Below are 20,298 nucleotides of genomic sequence, written 5' to 3' on the forward strand. Positions count from 1 at the left end.
GATGTGCAACAACCTTTAGATTTCAAAGCAAGGGCATGAATTTATTTATTCACAATATGAAAATAAACAGATAGGAGATATCTTACTTAATCATAGCTAAAGAAGGGGGAAGAAAGGAGGTTGCTCCAAGGGAACGCGCAAAAAGAGGAGTGCTCTGATGTCAAAAGAAACAAGCATTTACAATGCAATAGGTCTCGCAGTGACATTGTTTTGAGCTATTAGCATTGTAAATGAGATTGTTTTTTATATTGTTTTTCCTTTTCAAAAAGTATACAGTATATATTATTGCACACATTAGCTCTTTGTAACGTCACAGCAAAGCGACGTATGATAACGTCATTCCGATATCAGTGCCAATGTGACGTCGCCTGTACAGTCACTGAAAAATCTCCTTATGACAACCTGGAAGTGATGGTTTCATTCTACTGGGTTCTGGACATAGACTGCGTCACAAATATACACAAAATGCATTTGCACTGTCATTGTGTAAGTGATCTCGTGTTTGTTTACACATTCCACACCCCGTGCCCTACCCACCACCAACCCAAGACTCTCGGAAAAAAACAGTATAGTTAGTTTTACATTCACAAAAGGATCGTATCAGACCACGGGCGCGAGCCTGCTCTGGCCAAGGGCTTTTCCGAGCATCAAACATTTTCAAACGCAGACAGAATTTTTTCTTTTCCTCGGTTTCCCCTTTTTAGGTCTCGCGAGCCAAAGGCTCGAAGAGACATTTTATATGTGGGATTTTCAAAGTGCTACCCACAGTCTTTTGGCTGGCCTAAACCTTGAGTGCACGATCACATGCACGTACACAGCTGCTCCTCTGCTCACTGCATTCCCCCCTCCCTTCTCACCCAGCCCTTTGATGCTCTGCTCGATTACTTTCACTTTTGCCCCCTCCCTTCTCACCCAGCCCTTTGATGCTCTGCTCGCATCTCCCTCCTCCCTGGGCGTGAAGGGAGACAGAGCCATCCTGCTTGATTAATGGCTTTGCATTCCCATGTGTTCCCGTAGTAAACATGCCCGAGGCGCCAGCCGAGCACAAGGCTCACGGAGACATTCTCTTTACCCTCGTTTTGCTTCCTAGTTAACCCACAGCATTTGTATCCTGCTCATCATCAGAGGTGTCTGGAGGGAGCCTGTTGTGTTCCTTGCACTTCGCTCCAACCCCCCATCTTGCATGTTTTAATAATTTTGAACATACTTTATCAGCGCTGCACCCGTTTCAAGAGCGCTGCACTGGTTTCACTTTTTGTTTGTGTAGTTCCCAGCTCCTCCGTTCCACTTTGTGCTCTCCCAATCAGTCAGCATGCTCCAGCCTGGTCTGCCTCACAGCGGAGCCAGGCAGATGGAGAGGGAGGATTGTGCTGCAGGTTTCCTCAGAGCAGGGGGCACTGCTGTCTGTGCCTGCTCCTCGCAGCTGCCCCGGTTGTGGACTGGCTCTGGTCTCCGGGGAGAACTGCAGGTCTGAGCTCTTTCTATGAGCTTATTTGCTATCATCCTAGCACTCTTTTGCGAACACCGCGCTGGTTCACTATGCTGAGTGTCAATTTGCTTGTCCTGATTTTGCCCTAATTCGCTCCTAGCAAATTCATTTTGTTTCAAATTTGGATTTGAAAATTGTGGATGTTCCTTGTTACACAACTGAACATTCCTAGAGCGGCTAAAATCTCATTCCTTTCGAGCACAGTTTTCTATCTTTAAACCTCTTCGTTCACAGTCGTTAAACACGTGGCAGTACTAACAGCTGATAGTCAAAATGTGTCAATCACAAACAGCATATATTCTTTCCATTTATTCTTGCAGAACAGCTAAGGGCTACATTAGGAAACACAAAATGACGCTTCAGTTTCAATATATATATTGAAATAAGCGCATAGGTCGCAGATGGTCAAAGATTCAGGCAAATGTGTTGCGTCGCTGTGGAAACTGCTTAGCTTGAAACATTTTTTTTCCATAAAACCTATGCTTGCTTGTAGCTTTCGTGCTCGTCTTATTTAATGAAATCCCCCAGAGCATAAAAACGTTGCCAAGTGTTCCATTTCAAGTGATATCAAGTTCTGAAATTGACATGTGTTCTATAGACAGACAGAGAACCGGACATGGAATCCTACACAAAATATGTCGGATTTTCCGGCTCATTAGCTATACTATGGTAATGATACTATTGAAGACAAAAATGTGGGTCTCGAAGGCAACCAATTACAAAAACGTTGGCAAGTTTGAAATTTAAATACGCTTGTGGATTTTGCACAATTCGTGAAATTCCAATATTTTGCTTCAATATTTGCTCATGGGAAACTCGAATATTTTGTGCTTGAACCTGACCCTGACAATATTTTGCCTCACTTTTTTCATGCAGGTTATGCTCGTGTGAAAACATTTCAACTCGGATACCAGAAAACTACAACTCGAGCCATTAATGCAATTGTGTGCATTTGCTGCTATTAAAAACAAAATATCGTGAAAAAGTATGCAGTTTTGCACACCCCTAAACAAACTGTGATTTTAGCAACGGACCTTTGGAATACGTTTAAACTAATGGTTCCGCACACTACCTGATGGTATACTGGTTTCTTTTGCTCCCTTCTTGCCAATTTTGTGTCTGCCCCTTCTGTGTCCCTGTCCTTGGTCTCCAATGTGTCAATTTCATCTGCTTCTTGTGTAATTCCCCTTCTGTGCTCCTTTCCTTCCCTTTTACTCTTCTGTGTCCCTTTCCTTCTCTTTGTCCCCTTCTGCATCCTCATCTTCTGCCCCCATGTGTCCCTATCTTCAGCTCTCCTATCTCCTTTTCTTCTGCACTTGGACATGCCAGGCCCCCAAAACGGAAGTCACTGGAAGTCACTGGTTCCCAAATTGCAGCAGCTGACAAGACAGTTTGTGGAAGAGCCAACCTACTACCCCCTTCATCAATGTAGTTGTACGCTGCACCTTAGACAATAGGTCACAGGCTGCTGCTTGAAACAGCAATGACATGAGCATGGTGGCTTGAGCTGCTCACTTTGGACTATACCTTTGGGCCAGGCTCACACTGTTAAACAAAACAAGCATTTTTTTTAAATGTAGATAAAACCTCTTGAGGAAAAAATACCGGTAATGGTTTAAAGTGCCTTGTTGTTGCCTAGCAACTAGTTCCACCCACTAATCACGGGCTTCCGCAGTGCTCAGTCAGGTGTGGTGATGGATTTGTACAGGCGGGTCAAACCTCCAGTAGTAAGTTCCGAAATAAGACTGCACAGTCTGTACAGCTGCCAGTGGGAGCCGTGGGAGTTTTGTGGGGAGAGTCGCAATAGACCACATACCTCGTTTATATATGTAATGTGACTCTGGTGCATTCCTGATGTAATCTGTGTCCAGCGGCCATCCCTTGCCACTATCTGGAGCAAGCTTCAGGTGCCTTTAGCAGGCTTCCTGCCCCTCGCTGAGAACTGACCTTCCTTCCGGTCTGAGAGAAAGCTCACCTATGGAAAACACCAACCACTGTGCTCAAGCCTAAGACATTGAACTAGGGGCTGCAAGCATACCTGCAACAGTGGCCATGTGAAGAGCAGAACGAACTACAGGCACTGCTGCCATCCTAACGTTTCACAATTTAAACTGAGTAAGCCACTTAAATAGTACTTGTGTAGATCACTCCACTTTGATGCAGAGGGGCAGCAGTTTCATAGCTACTCAGAAACATAATCCATCCTCCCTCTCTCCATTCCTCAGCATACCCATACCCCCCTCCCCTATGGTGCCACCAGCACTTTAATAACAATACTCAGTGGCGGTGTGCATAGCACTGGTGTTTGTCCTGCAGTGCCGTAAATCAGCTATATTCAGAGCGACTGGAATTATGTTTGTGCTGTCGCAGAGTTTTTCGCATAGTTACAAATTTGCCGTATTTGCCACATAATCTATCATCTACTGTATAATCTGCAGATTTTAGCAGAAAATAGTTTAGCTTAAACGGTCCAAAAGTTACTAAAGGGCAGTCACATATGTTGCTGCACAGTTGAAGGCCTGTTGCATAGGCTCACTGGTTACCTTTCTGTTGCTTATTACTATATTTGGGAGATAAACCAACACTAATGATGTGTAACCTATGCCCAGACACTGTTAACAGGTGTAAAAATGTGAAAATTATAAATACTATCACAGAATGTTCTACATGCTGCATAATTTGCTTCATCTTGCAGCTTAGTTTAGTCAACCCTGCTGCATAAAGTGTCCCTTTGCTGCCGCATAATTCCAGTGACTCTGGCTATACTTCACTTGCCCTCAGTCAGTGGTTCGCAATTATTACCTGCTGGCAAGTAACTACTTTAAGCCGAATTATACCAATATATAGCCAATATACGCAACTTGTATGTTTTGACATAGATCATTTAACTCTCTTTTGCAGTTTCCCACAAGAATGGTATTGATTTTCTCTACCTAGTATTAATGTTACTGATTGAAGAGCAACTCAATAAATATTAAATAATGCTTTATAGTGCGGTACCTACTGTAGCTTGCCCTTAACTTTACATATGTATTTATTTTGAATTGTGTGATGCCACATGCTTGCAGTGATAAACAAGCATTTGCAATGCAATAGGTTTAGCATTACTGGAAGTTTGACTTATTGGAGTTGCAAATAATAATGCAATGCCAATAGCTCAAACTTTCAGTAATGCGAGACCTATTGCATTGCAAATGCTTGTTTCCTTTTCAATACTCCTTGACGAGCCCGTGCTCCCCAGACAGATTCGGTGCACACAATTAAGACACATTACCAAGGCCCGCTTTTAAAGGCTCCGCGGACCTTTGATGCAATTAGAATCGCTTTTTGAAAACAGTCCGTTACTATTACCCACAGCAGCAGCAAAACCAGGAGGGGCTAATTCTATATGGTGAAATTATGCGGCATCCGTGTTACGTTACATTTAGAGTGATTGTCTGTAAATGTATGCCAGTTCACACAATATTTACATCCTGGTTTTCAGTCTGCCCTTCTAGTCACCACTTGTATCACCCTAAACCCCAAAGCTCCCAGACTGGCTTGTTTCGAAACTGTAACTTCTGAGAGGCCTGACATCTTTGTTCAATTGCATGCTGGTACTTGTAGTGTCACTCGTCCCATTATTTACCTATGCATGCAGGGCATATGGTGACATGAGCGGGTTTAGTAACGGTCACACCTGACAGGGGACACCTGGAGGGCCCTGGGGCCACACAGGCCCTCAACATGACAAACCAAAATACAGCAGAAACAACATGAAAAGAGCGAGTGGGAGGCTGGCGGGTAAAGCCGGAGACAACACAACCCCACTCACCTCACAGTCACAAGCCCCAAACGAAACAAGCACACAACACAACCCCACTCACTTCATGACAACCCCCAGACGAGAATCACACATCACTCACCCCATGACTCAACTCCCAGACGAAATTAAAGCAAACAACCCCCATGTGAGAGAATTACCCAGCCCCGCTCACCTCCTCACACAATCCCCAGAAACAGTCACACAACACAACCCCACTTACCTCCGGACAACATCTCCAGACGAGACTAAAGCACACAACCCCACTCACCTCATGAGGAACCCCAGAAGAGACTCACCTCGTGACACCACCCCCAGACTAGGAAAGCACACAACCTCACTCACTTCATAAAAACAAGCAAAACAGAAAGCAGCTCCACATAGTTGGAGGGCGAGGGCTGCCCGCGCATGAACGGTACCTGTAACTTTCGCGTGCCCAGTGGCGGCGCGTGTGGCCGGTGCAGGCAGCGCCTGTCCCCTTCCTGGGCTCCCGTGGTGAAGAAGGAGCCCTGGCACCAGAGAGGAAGTGCAGGAGCTGAAGTTCCGGGTCCCAGGAGGGGGTCCAGGTGAAGAGCGGCAGATAGCAGTGCGGGCTCCCATGCCTAAGGAGAGAGCCCCGCATCGTGCTGGCAGAAGTATAGAGGAGCTGGAGTGCTCCGGAAGCGCACCGCAGCCAGCCGCCATTCAGGAGGATTCCCCCGCAGACCGGGTGAGTGGGGGATTCTCCATTTGTCCAGTGGTTGTGCAGATGAAGGCACAGTGTCCATGTTTATTTCCTGAGCTGACCCGCCGTTGCGGGCTGCTCCAACGATGGGGCGAGTTTAAAAAAAAGAAAAAAGTGAAAGTGAAACTGCATGCCGGCTTGCGAGGACGAAAGGGGGACAGGAGATGTGCACACCGCGTGCCTGTAAGCGCGTACACAGGCTCCAAATCGCCAAAAGCCTGCACGTGCCCATCTCCTGTCCCACTTCCGAGGCAAGTCAGCGACATAGATCTGCGTTCGCCAGGCGAGACCTAAAAAGGGGGCAGAGAATTCTCAGGCGGAATCAAAAGGCAAAGTTAATAAAATCGAAATAATTTTACTGATAACAAAAATCAATCTCGACGGCCTGGCCAGTAAAGGTTGGTTATACAGTTAATTCATACAAAGGATTCATAAACAGTAGTGAGATATATCATCTTAGGCAGGATAGGGAAGGGGGTGTGGTCCAGACCAGCAAAGGGGGGGTGGGGGAGGGGGGGGATGGGGTAGGGGTCAACGTTTAGACCTGACTTGTGGACAAAGAGGGAATTTTTGGGCCTCAGCCTGCGGGTCTTCTTCAGGACAAAGGATAGAAGCAACCTTAAGGAATGAGGGGGCGCTAGGTAGCGCACATCCAAGATGGCCGCACACCTGTGAGGCTCCGAAGGCTCAGTGAAGAAATCCGTAAAATATCCGGTCATCTGCCTGTAATAATCGCCTGATGATGTAACCTGCTTTTACATAAGGCCCCTCGGACACACTGCGCGACGGATCGGCTCTCCTGGTTCGGGAGCTGCACTCAAGCGGAGCTGTTTTCTGTGGCGGGTGTGGAGGAGAGTGGTCGGGCTGGAGCCCTGACTGGGATCGCCTCTACGCGAGCGCCCCGGCTTCCACGTGGTCCTGGGCCTGCATAATCTCGGGAGTGCTCTGCAGGCTTAATTCAGAGTGCCGATCCCCTGCCTGACTTCATCATCACCAGCGACGCTAGGAATCACCGCCTAACTGCATACCGAGGTAAGCCGCGCGCTTTCACAAAATCCGAACTGTCGTGACTGGCGCAAACTGCGGAGCCATCCCAGGATTCCTCCACCGATGACAGTGCCTCAGCGCGTCGGCCTAATTTGGGATCTCTGCCCTGGGGACAGAGGCGGCTCAAATTTGTCCCCCCGCCTCGGAACCGGCGAGAACTGCATCTATAAGCAGTAACCTGGAATCCCCCCCAGTCACATCCAACCAGCATTTGCCCTACCTCTTGTGGAGAGATTAATGTCTGAAGCTGCTGCTGCGCTGAGAGGGTCTTGTGGCGCGCTCCAGTCTCTGCATGTATGACTTTCCCTGGAGACACCGAGAGAGACTGTTTGGAGACTAGCCGAGGCATTAACCAGAACTTGCACAGGCTCACTGTATTTGATACATACAAGGCTGGTACTTCTATGTGAGTTTCCCTTCCTATACGTGGCACCTGCTATCTCGTACCAGCTGGGCACCGCTTTACCTCCACGCCGGGAGGGATCGCCTGAGGCCTGGAGTGCGATCTGCACACGCTGGTGGGCCTCTTGGCGTGCAGACACTTGCAGGCCGCGCTCTGCTTGCTAGCGCCAGACGAGTGTAGTCTGATCCTCGAGTGCCTGTAGGCGCTGAAGTTGAGGCCCTTTCTACTCTTTCACAACCCACTGAAGAGGCCTATACTCGTGGCTCCGGTGAATTCCCTGCATGCGTGTGGCTACTTTGGGACTGTCATCCAGCACTGGCCTGACAACCAGGTCCTTCTCATACGGTTGCCTCACGCCATCGACGCCATCAGGCAATACAATCCCTGTAACCTCATTATTGGTGATCAATCCACCTGGAAGCTGCCTTCTGCTTGATGCACGCTCTGTCCTGGCGGTATCTCATGTCACTGTGGAGGCACCGATGGGAACAGTTTTGACGGCTTGCTGCGGCCTGGTGTACATTGCTGCTCCCTCGAGCAGTCTTCTCCACATGGCAACCTCGCACGAGCAACGGGACGTTTGGTGACCCTAGGCTACGACTTTAGCGTCCCAATACCCCGTCGTAAACCAAGGCACTAAGGGGAAACCTGATAACCGACAACCCAGATTGACATTTGAAGCCAAGAAGGTTGTGACGCGCTCCACCTCGGAGAACTCTGAATCGCCCGACATGGATCATAGCCAATCTTCTCCGCAGTCCCCTGGGGATGATGTCAAATCCCTTCTTTTGGCCATCCAGCATAGTCTATCGGACATGTCCAGGAAGATGGATGCAATGAACAATTGCCTTGACTTCCTAGTGCTCGCTTGGGGCAGACTCCTTTTCACCTCATCTTGTAGTGGAGTGTGCTCACCGCTCCCTAGGGCCACGTCCGCCACCAGGAGCTCCCCCAAGACCCATTATTGCCAGACTCCTTAACTATAGGGACCGAGACATTGTGCAACAAAAAGCCTGTGAAGTCAAACCGCTACAATTTGAAGGCAATTCTTTCTTTGTGTACCCAGATTTCACCCTTGCAGTTCAGGAGGCACGTCAAAAATTCCTTCCTGCAAAGCAGAAACTCCGTAAGGCCAACATAGAATATGCCCTTCTATACTCCGGATCTTTCATGGCAACAAACACATCATCTCTACGAATCCACAGCAAGTAGATGACTTCCTGAAGAAGACTGTGAAACGTCTGCCGAGACGCGACTGCGATTCCAGATCGCCCTCACCTTCTGGCAGCTGATCTGCATCATGTTGACATTGCTCTGAATTCTTGAAAGACTTCGACGAGACATGTTGAGCTATGTACTCCATGTTTGGACTGTGTTTTCTTCCTCCATAATCTCTTTGCTACTGCGCTGCTTGAGGGTCCACGGTTATGGATGGCCGGTCCTGGACAGATAAGTGCCCTGAGGGCGTTGATTACTATAACCGTTAATGTTACATTTTGGACACTACACTTCTGTAAACTCGGTAGATAACTTTGATACTTCACTGAGCACCCCTCCCCCCGTATTGCCGGTTCCCCTTTTGGGGGTTGTCCAACCCTGGGGATTACACTGTAGCGATTTCGGGTCATGGGAAGGGTTTCGTGCCCACTTGGCGCCCGCTTATGGGAGCTCCCCCACGTATATTTGTTTTTTGGGTTGCTCTTTGTTTGCACTCCTTGGTACTATCCCAGCCTTACTGGGCTTGTGGACAATTATTGACTTACTTGGACTCATTGGGTGGGCGGATGCATACCGGCACGATTGGGGTGCCGTTGTGGGAGGGGGTGGTTGAGATTTGACGTCTGTTTTAACGACACCTTTGCTGGGATTTTTTTCTGTTTGGAGGGTGGGAAGGGATGGGAATGTTTTTTATTGTTCCGTCAGGTGCAATGTACATGTCTTTCAACACGTTAATTTTTGTATGCATAATGGGAATACTTCTGAACAAACACATCCACGTCAGTTACGCTTCCCCCACTTACTATGACAGCAAAACCTGAACACCTCAGTATCAAATTACTCACATGGAATATCAGGGGACTGCGTGACCCTCGAAAGAGGAGGCAGATCCTGGCGTATTTGGATGACCATCATGTACAAATTGCTCTACTTCAAGAGACACACATGGACTCCCGCCATCCTTCATGCTATGGTAGTAGATGGGCCTCCGCCCGGACATTCACTTCCTATTTGACGTACTCTCGGGGTACGCTCATTTTAGTAAAAATAAATACACCATTCATATTGGGGTGTACATACAATGATACCCTAGGTCGCAGCTGCATTATGTGGGGTACTTTAGGCACATAATCGGTCACCTTGGCTTGTGGCTATGGTCCTAATCAGGATGATCCCAACTACTTTACCACTCTTTGGGGACGCATATTGGAAATAGGCTCCACACATGTATTGTGGGGGGGGGAGATTTCAACACAACCCTGCACCCAGCAGCTGACCGGTCTAACCCCTCACCACATCACTACACTTACGCACGCGTAGCTCTCTCGGAGATACTTGAGGAACACGGACTAGTGGATGCATGGAGACACACACACCCGGCTGAGAGGGAGGGCACATTTTTTACAGTAGGCCATGCCACGTGGTCTCGCCTTGACTATTGGCTCTGTTCGCTTGGAATGACTCCCTGGATTTGGTTGGTTACCCATTTCGCCCGCACATATTCTGACCATGCTCCTGTGTGTCTGGAGATAGTTCCCCCCCAACTCATTTGCCGCTCCTCGTTGCTGGAGACTACTGCCCGAGACTCTATTAGACGCGGTTTTCCAGGCTGAACTTGGGGAGGAGATCACAGATTTTTTCGGCAGAAATAAAGGATCTGTAGATCAGATGAGCACACTACGGGAGACCCTTAAGGTCACTGTTCGTGGCATAGGCATGTCTAAGAGTTTTGGAGTACTCCGAGACATCAGAAGGAACTTTCAGCGTTTGGAGGCTGAGATAAAAAGCTTGGAGGCTAATATATGGAATGATAACTCTGGCACACATTGGGCTTAAGACTGTACGGCCACTGCAGACCGTGAGGTGAAGTTCCGAGGCAAATATTTCGACGTTCGCCGCTATGGGGAGGGTGAGCGACCTGGCCGCACCTTAGCTAGCGCTATTAAGCATCCTCGGTTTTCTAGCTGCGTGCTTGATGTGGTCGCCGATATGGGCGTGCGACATAGAGACAGTGAAGATATACTTAAAACATTCACCACTTTCTACGCGAATCTGTATAAAACGCAACGTACTTCCCCTCCAGACTTTGCTCCCTTCTTTGGTGACATCACTCTAGGCTGGTTGGGCGATAGACAGCGCGAATTCCTAGCTGCGCCGTTTGAGGATGATGAGCTGCGGGAAGCCATCATGCAGATGCAATCGGTCAAAACTCCAGGCTCAGATGGCCTACCCATCGATTTTTATAAATCATACATTGATCAGCTACTTCCAATATTGAAGGAGGTTTTTCCTTGAGGCTCATGAGTCGCAAATTATGCCACCCTCAATGAGAGAAGCCCTGACCACGTCAGTGTTAAAGCAGGCCAAACCTGCAGACCGGTGCAAATCTTACAGACCCCTGTTCCTTTTAAAAGCAAACACCAAGATCCTCGCTAAAGTATTGGCCAACCGCTTATGCCTTCTTCTAGATAAGCTAGTCCTTCCTGATCAGGCGGGATTCATACCTGGAAGAGCGACGTCCCATAACCTCAGAACCTTGTTCTCCATCTTACAGACGGTTGATCCCAAACTGGCACTGGTAGCAGTCTTTTTAGATGCTTCCAAAGCTTTGGATTCAGTGGAATGGGATTACCTCTTTACTGTCTTACGATGCATGGGACTCGCTGTAGGCTTCCTTTCCTGGGTCCGCTTGTTGTACACTTCACCTACAGCAAGAGTCTTGATCAACGGGCACACCTTACCGTCCATCCCCCTATCCCGTGGCACTCGTCAGGGATGTCCCCTCTCCCCGATCCTTTTTGCCCTAGTAATGGAACCATTGGCAGCACGGATTAGACAACACTTCAACCATGTAGGTCTTCGCTGCCTCCTGCGTCCTGTTCTCATCTCCCTGTATGCAGATGATGTCAACCTCTATATAAAAAACCCTAGTCAGAATTTAAATCCACTCATGCGTGAGTTTGTTAAGTTTGGTGGCTACTCTGGCATTAATATCAATTGGGCTAAATCGCAAATTTTCCCACTGACCAGTACTGCCACTCCCTTTGAAACAAATTATACTCTTGTCTGGTGCAACGACGAGGTTAAATACTTGGGGATCCGCGTTACAGCAGACCGGGAGGAGCTCATGCGCCTAAACTATGGTTATGCAATGGAACACATTACTGGTTTTATTACCCGCTGGATAGCGCTGCCCTTGGACATGGCTGGTCGCATATCTCTCATAAAAATGGTTATACTTCCAAAGTTTCTCTACTTATTCCTCAACATTTCTTATGATCCTGACCGACACTTCTTTAGCACTCTCCAATCAGAATGGATTAGATTGGTTTGGGGCGGTAAACAGCCACGCATCCAATGGAACACGCTTGCACGACCTTATGCACAAGGAGCCTTCGACATTCCAAATTTTGAATTATACTACATAAGCGCACAGGCGCACTTCGCTCACTTCTGGTTCCATTCTCCTCGGTACACCCCTCATGTTGCCACTGAACATGGGCTTGCGGACCCTATCCCACTAGATGGCATTTTACTCTCCAGTGTTGAACCCCGGGGGCGTAGTCCTACCTCTGTGGACTGCACGAAAAAGGCTTGGGCCCGCATTTTAAAACGCAGGGCCGCAACCTGCTTCTATTTCCCTCTTCTCCCACTTATCACCCTGATTTGACACTACTGCAGGAAGGCATATTTAGCAGGATGGCACATACTCGGAATATTCAATACTGGGGACACCTATACGTCAAGGGCAAGTTCCGTACCATCCAACAGCGGTGTCATGATCCCCCCCTTCTACCATGGACACCTTCCTCTATGCTCGATTGCGTCATGGTATGCAGGCGTCACTCCACGTTCCCTTCTGAGCCAACCACTTTGATGCCGCTGCACCAAATCTTGCGTGCAGATTCTGCTTCACATTTAGTATCTACGCTTTACCACACTTTGTATGTAGATCATGAGTGCCCGCCATGTACCTCCCGCGCTAAATGGGGGGCAGAGTTGTACCAGGAATTAACTGATGAGCAGTGGGCGTACTGCTGCAAGCAGACGGAGCAGACCTCCTCGAATAGCCGGCTTCATATCATACACTATTGATTTCTCCACTGTAGCTACTATACCCCAGTTCGGCTCCACAAGTATGGCCTGCGCGATTCGGATAGATGTCGGGCAGAACATGCTGACTTTTACACCTAGCGTGGTAATGTCTGGGGTTCTTGACTATTGGCGCCATGTCCTCACAGCCCTAGATTCCATGACTTCCGCACCTATCTCTAGATCACCTCTTATCACACTCCTAGGGTATACTGCCCATATTTCTGGCAAGTATAGAAAATTTGTATCCTTCGGTTTGGTGTTGGCTAAGCGCCAGGTGGCCTGCAGGTAGGGTTGTGGTCGGACACCCAAATTTAAGGAATGGCTGGGCGATATGCTACTTTGGCAAGATCAACTAAGCACATACGCTGAGTTACTTCCTCAGTCCTCACGCCCCCGTGATATATGGGGCCCACTGCAGTCATACCTGCTAGAACACATTGTCATTGCTGATGATATACCCTGAAGTCTGCATGCTTGGAACATTTTAAGATGTGTCACTTCCCCCATTGTGGAGAGACTTGTTGTGGGATTCTCCTCCTGTTGTTGTCCACTTTTGTTTCAGGCTGACCCCCCCCCCCCCTATCCCCTAGCTGTGCATGTGTTTCTTATGATCACTAAACAGAATATTCTGATATTGCCATTTATAGTAATATTGTAGGTTGCAATGTATTTTGAGATCCATTGACATCCATTTACTCTGAATGTTACAGTTCTCTATTTGACGATTGCATTTTTGATGCTGTTTATATCGAAATTGTATTTCTACTGTACATGTCGACATATTGCTTGTATCTTGCTGACGGAAGTTTAATTAAGTAAAATAAAAAATGTAAACAAAAACCTTAAGGAATGAGAGGGGAAGGCAAATTACTAAATTGCCCAAGGCTTATTTACAACATAAAAAAGTGAACATGCTTGTCTTACCAACCTAGTCACGGTGTTGGTTGATGTAACTCCCAGTATTGTCACCTGAGTAGAGGTGAGAAAAGGGGAGGAAGTGCACATCAAGGGGATGTTCAAGATTTCAGAGTGTAATGAATAGTACTAAGTAGAATGGAGGCTCACCCACTGGGTAGTTGCGGTGCAATACCAGTATGGCTCCTCAAGAGCCCATATTCTGTGAGGTAGAAAAGTTCCTCATCTGCAAACAAACCCGAGCGTTCCATAGATAAAAACAGCAAGGGCCACGGGCATGGGAGCACAAGGCCTGACTGGGGACACTTACCCACATTGATTTTTTTTTTTTTTGTCCTCATCTCACCTTTAAACCTAGGCAGATTTTACAAGCCGAAAATTGAGAAACTGGGCGCCCTTCGACTTGCTGCCTTAGCCGTTGCCCCCTTGGGCTGCCTCACGCTGTTGAGGATAGGTGTAATCATTGGACCAGGGTTCAGCCTCCATGTGACTAACGATTAATCAGATGCAGACGACCTCCCCACTCTAATAGGGGGGACCAGATGTTTCCATCTGCTTCTGTCTTATCTTCCTGGTTCAAACTTGCCATATTCAGCGCGGCTTTAACCCAGTCATCTCTATTGGGGGGCGTCGGGTCCTTCCACCTTAGACATATCTCTCTCCTAGCCAGAATAATTAGGTATAATAGTAGTCCCTTTTCTAAAGGGGACAGTGCTTCCCCTATAGAATGGTTGGAACTAAAAAATACAAGGTTGACATCAACTTCGAATTCTATATCAAAAATAAGAGTTAAGATATCCCCCACCTTCCTCCAAAAAGAACCCAATTCCATACGTTCAAAAAACATATGTATATCATCCGCTTTGTTATATTTACATCTGGGGCATTGTGGGGTCGGGACCGGGGCAAACCTAGCAATTCTGGCGGGAGTGTAGTAAAGCCTATTCAGCACAAAGAAATGATTTTTTTTCAACCTAGCAGGTCTTATATATCTATAGAGTAACTTAAAGGAAGATTCATAACGTGCTTCGATGGGGTGGGCTTGAAGGAGAGGGGACCACACCGATGCTAAAGAGGGAATCTCGCTATCCTCTGCATCGAGAAAATTTGTATACCATAGAGAAATTTCTTTTTTCCTTACGTGAGGATCCTGAAATAGATGCTCCATATCCCAATTCCCTTTGATTTCACTCACTTCTGCTTCATGCCATGATCTTAACTGAAGGTATTTGAACCTCGAAAGGGTGGGGCCAATCTTGGCCTCTAACAGCTCCCATGGGAGTACCCCCTCTGAGTCTATGAGCTCGGACCATCTCTCCAGACCCGCTTTTCTTATGGGAATAGCAAGACCGTCCTTCAGACACTCTGGGGTCCCCGGTGAATCCCATATTGGGGCAAAGTGGGAGAAATAGCCTATACCTAGAGTTCGCCTTATTTTGTACCAATTTAATAAAGCAGTTTTAAGAACTTTGAGGCGTACACGTTTAAAGAATCTGGGGGCCCCAAATTTATACAGAAACCCACTTTGTCCAAAGTCTCCCTCAGCTGAGATCATTTCCCCCAACAGCCTGCCCCATCTGGATTCCGCCGGGGTTGTTAATAGCATCCTAGTGCCCTTAAACTGGAATGCCATTAGATACCAATTGATATCTGGTAGTGCCAGGCCGCCCTTCAGGAGCTTTTTTCTTATTTTTTTCCACGAAAGTCTTGCACTCTTCTGCGCCCAAATAAAACTTCCAATTTTGCCCTGAATTTTACTCATAATTTTTGGTGGAAAAGTAAGGGGGATCGTGTTGAAGAGATATGTCAATTTTGGAAGAACTGACATCTTTACTAGGTTTACTCTACCATATATCGTCATAGGAAGATTCTTCCACCTAGCAAAGAGATAATCTATGTCTTTTTCGATTTTGGCTATATTTAGGAGAGGTATTTTCTTCAGGTCTTTCACTATTTTTATTCCGAGGTATTTAAACTCCCCACTCTCAGAACCTAAGCTATATAAAGTGTTCCAACACATAATTTCTGTTTTATCCGGATTTGCTAGGTATCCTGACAGTGCACCGAACTCTTTTAGCAATATCTCAATCCGGGGAATCGCTATATTGGGGGCACTGGTGTAGATGATAATATCATCGGCGTAAAGTGCGATTTTACTTTGATAGTCCTGTGAAAGAAATGGACTTATTTCTTTATCTAGCCTGATCATTTGCGCCAAAGGCTCAATATATATATTGAACAAGAGAGGGGACAAAGGACATCCCTGCCTTGTTCCACTCCTTATTTCAAAGCTGGGGATCAGAGAACCATTTAATAGAATTTTCGCCGATGCCCCAGCATAGCAATTTTTTAGGGTCTGAATAAATATCGGACCTATACCTGCTGTCTCGAACGCTCCCCATAGAAAACTCCAACATACTCGATCAAAGGCCTTGGCGGCTTCTAAGGCCACTACCGCCAAGGGGTCACCTCTGATCTCTGCCAGGTCAATATTCCCAATCAGGTTTTGAGTTTGTTCCTGGATAGATCTCCCTACCATACAACCTTTCTGATCTATATTTATTAGATTTGGTGCCAATTTTGCCAATCTCTCCGCTAAAATGCCCATAAAAATGTTATAGTCCGCATTTAGCAGAGAGATTGGGCGATAAGAATTTGCCGCCAGGGGACTCTTGCATTAAAGAGTGTATGGAGAATTGGGAGGAGTTCTTCTTGTAACAATTTATAGATCTCATTCGGGAGAGAATCCAGACCTGCTGCTTTCTTATTTTTTGCCCTCTTAATTTGAGCTCTTATCTCCCCAATGGAAATAGGAGCTTCTAATTGACCTTTAGCGGCTTCAGTCAACATGGGTAAGGCCTTATCCTTTAACCAAGAGCCGATTAATTCAGTGGAGGGAGTGATGTCTTCGCTGTACAACTTTGAGAAAAGAGACCGAAGACAATCCTGCATTTCTACTTGTATACTGGATTTCGTGCCGCTACTATCTATAATAAGTTCATTTATATCGTTTTTTGCCCGATCTAATCTAGCTTTCCAGGCCAGTAGTGCTCCGGCTCTTTCCCCATATTCAAAATTCTCCATATTCCGTATACGCCACTGGGCCTTACATTTCTCGTCTAAGAAGATCTTGAGATTCTGACGCGCATCCTCGAGTCCTTTCTCTAACTTATCCATATCCCTAATCCTCTCAGGGTTAGTACAGTTCCTTTCTTTTTCAAGGGCAGATATTCTTAGCTCTAATAACTGTAATTCCCGGATCTTTTTTTTATTTTTAATTCCAATTTGACTACCCAGCACCCCTCTCAAATTAGCCTTATATGCCTCCCAAACCTGGTCTATTGGGGCAGAATCAATATTAAAAACAAAAAATTCGGTCGTAGCCTCCTTAGCTGCCTGGACAATCCCTGGATCTGAGAGGTACGCTCTATTCAGGGTCCACCTTGACTGCGGCTGTGTATTAGTCATAGAATAATGCAGAAGTAAGGGAGCATGGTCTGAAAGATGACTCGGAAGGATGGAAATATTGAGGACCCTGTCCAAAGCCTCTTTATTTATTAGTAGATAGTCTATTCTAGCCGAATGACGATACTTTTTACTATAAAAAGTGAAACCCTGAGCACTATCCATCTTGGATCTCCAAAGATCGACCATATTGATATTTAATAGGAGGTTTTTCATAACCCTTCGGGATCTTGGAGAACCGATAGTATGACTCTGATTAGACCTATCCTTAACCGGGTCCAACCGTAGATTAAAGTCACCTCCCACTATCAAGGGGGGGGGGTACTGAAATAAGATTGTCCTGTAATTTAACCAGGAAAGAGGGATCATCCACATTGGGGCCATAAAAGGAGGAACAAGTCAGTTTTTCCCCACCAAAGTCCAACTGGGCTATAATCCATCTTCCTGTTTGATCTGTTAATACTGATTTTATTTCACAGGGCATTCCCTTCTTAACCAAAATTGCCACCCCGCGGCAGTTTACTGATTGATGGGAGTGGCAAAAAGATTGTATCCATGGGAATTTGGAGAAAATACTCTTAGATTCTTCTTGATTGAGATGAGTTTCTTGGAGTAAACAAACCTGGACTGGTAGCATCTCTAAATACTTAAAAATAAGTCTTTTCTCCTTGGACATCTTAAACCATTTATATTCCATGAGACGATTTGAATCTTACTACCTCGCTTTTCTTTTATCCTTCCGAAATTGATTCAATGCTTAACAGACAACACTTACTACCCTTACAATTTATTCTATATAATCGATGAAATGAGGATTTTTCGTTTTTTTCCTTTTTTTCATTTTTCCTATTTTTCCTATTTTCCCTTCCACCCAGTGCTCCCCTCTTCCCACCACCTCCCGCAACCCTCCCCTTCGACCCTTCGTGACCCCCTATCTTCCTTACCCCCTGAGGAACCCTACCTTCCAAAAGGCAAATGCCTATTCGGGCTAATTTCCTCTCCGGGCTACCGATTTAATTAACTTAAGAGCTTGACTTAACTGAGGCATCTCACGAACCTCACAGGCCTCCCTGTTTTTCCTGCTGAATTTTTACAATTAAGGTGTCAGCTTCTTGCGGTGAACGTATCATATGCATGTGATTGTTCCACATCACCCTCAGTGTGGCTGGGAACCTCAATTGGGCCTTTGCCCCCAGCCCATTCAGCTCTAGAAGTCTTTTCCCCAATTCCCATTGTCTTTCAGCTGTTATATGGGAAATGTCAGATCTTATGAAAAAGGAGAAGGGGGCTTGTTCTGTGAATGGCAAGGAGATGGCACCTTCTTTTAAAGCAGCGGATAGGATCAGTTCTTTCACAGAATAAGATAGGAAGTTAACCAGAATTTTCCGGGGTTTCAACCGCCCGGGATTTCTTTTGAATGGGTCCCTGTGCACTCTCTGGATTTCATAGCTTAAATCTATGCCAGTATGATCTTTGAAAACAGTGCGCTTCAATAGGGAGATCAAAAAGTTCTTAATATCATCTCCTTTCATTGCTTCAGGAACATTCAAAATGTTCAGATTATTTCTTCTTGAGTGGTTCTCAATCCTCTCCAGATCGTCTTTAAGATCTTTATTCTGGATAGATATTTTTTCCAGTTTTGCTGCCGTGGCCTCCATTGTGTACTTGATCTTGGGGATTTCCTCCTCAATTACATCTATCCTTGCGGTTGCAAGTTCCAATTTCTGAGCCAGCAACTCACAAGATGATTGGATAGCAGATTGATTCGCCTCAGAGATCAAAAATCTATTCGCCAAGTCCGCTTGATTAGCCTCAGAGACTGTGAACCTATTTGCCATTTCATCCTTCAATACTAAGAGGATGTCAGCCAACGAATGCGTATTTGTAGCTGAACCGGTCTTGATATCCGTATGGGGGGGAGGGAGACCCTTTAGCAGACTGGCTGGTAGTACTGCCCGTATCCTCAAATTGCGCTTTTGCCTTATCGTTATTTTGACTCTCCGTTGAAGCCTCTAATAGTTCTTGATTATCCATTCGATGCTCTCCTTCCCGACCTTTAGCTAGCTGCGTTCCCTGTACCGGCTCTTTCTCTTCCAGGGAATTCAGAATGGAATATCTATTGACCAAGGTAATGGCAGGATGCACTTCTGAATGCGGATCTGAATAGACTGAGTCACCTGACTCTGATAAAGTGTTTTTTCTATAGCTACTGTTCTGCTCAGAGTCGGTGACCTCCCGTATTTGCCCTTTCTTCACTTTCGTGGGCAAGGAGGGAGGAGCGCTAGCAGGTGGAAGTGGGGTAGTGGACTCTAATACGGATACTTTTTTAGAGCCACTACAACTTTGTGTTTGAGGTCGGGGATTCACTTTTGTAGAGGCTTGAGCCATGACCTGGTAATAGGATTTTAGTGAGGGGGTAATTCTTACCTTGATGCCCGCAGACTTCTTTTCTTTTAATTTCAGCTTGCCCCTTTGGGGTTTTGGGGCGTGAGCAGATATCTGAGGCCTCTGAGGAAGTTTCCTGCTTAAATTGCTTCCCTTCCCTATCCGAAATACTTATTTCGGCCACTGGGGGGGGTATCTGCTTCGAAAAGAGTGAGTGAGTAATTAATTTGTTAGAATCGAGATGTGCCGCCCTGGCCCTTAATGTGTATCTAGTTAGTTTAGGGGGGGGAAGCACCCACCAGCACAGGGGTCCTATTCTCCATACATTCGGAGTGATGTAGAACCAATATTAGCCCCTCTGTATTCCTCAACGTACGGTTCTTGTAATCGTTAGTGTTGGAGATACTCAGGGGTATTCCTCCCACCAACGGGGAAATCAACCTTGGAATCTCGACGCGGGAAACCGCTCTCACTCCTCCTACCTGTGATCCTCGCCGGCCTTTCTGATACTCGATCTCAGCCCTTACAACCTGCTCCTGGGAAAGAGTAAGATGATCCAGAAAGGAAACTTCAGGAGAGGAGCACAATTCACGTAGAAGCCGCCTGTTTCGTTTCAGAATCACCGCGGCGTTCCCCCACCTCCAGCTTGGACGTTTAGCAGCTCTGAGATTGCTCCTCCCCGCCGGAGTTCCGTACACGACCCAGCCTCCACACCAGCTGATCGACCGCCGGAGTCAGGAGATCGGAGAAAATCT

General features: G+C 46.6%; 1 protein-coding gene across 2 annotated transcripts in view; it reads right to left on the reverse strand.

Annotated features, from left to right (window-relative positions):
* The window catches only part of URB2 (URB2 ribosome biogenesis homolog), a 423,522-nt gene that overhangs the window by 335,596 nt on the left and 67,628 nt on the right, over window positions 1-20,298 (reverse strand). The window lies entirely within an intron of this gene.

The sequence above is a fragment of the Triturus cristatus genome, chromosome 6, assembly GCF_964204655.1.
Source record: "Triturus cristatus chromosome 6, aTriCri1.1, whole genome shotgun sequence".
Classification (NCBI taxonomy): Eukaryota; Metazoa; Chordata; class Amphibia; order Caudata; family Salamandridae; genus Triturus; species Triturus cristatus.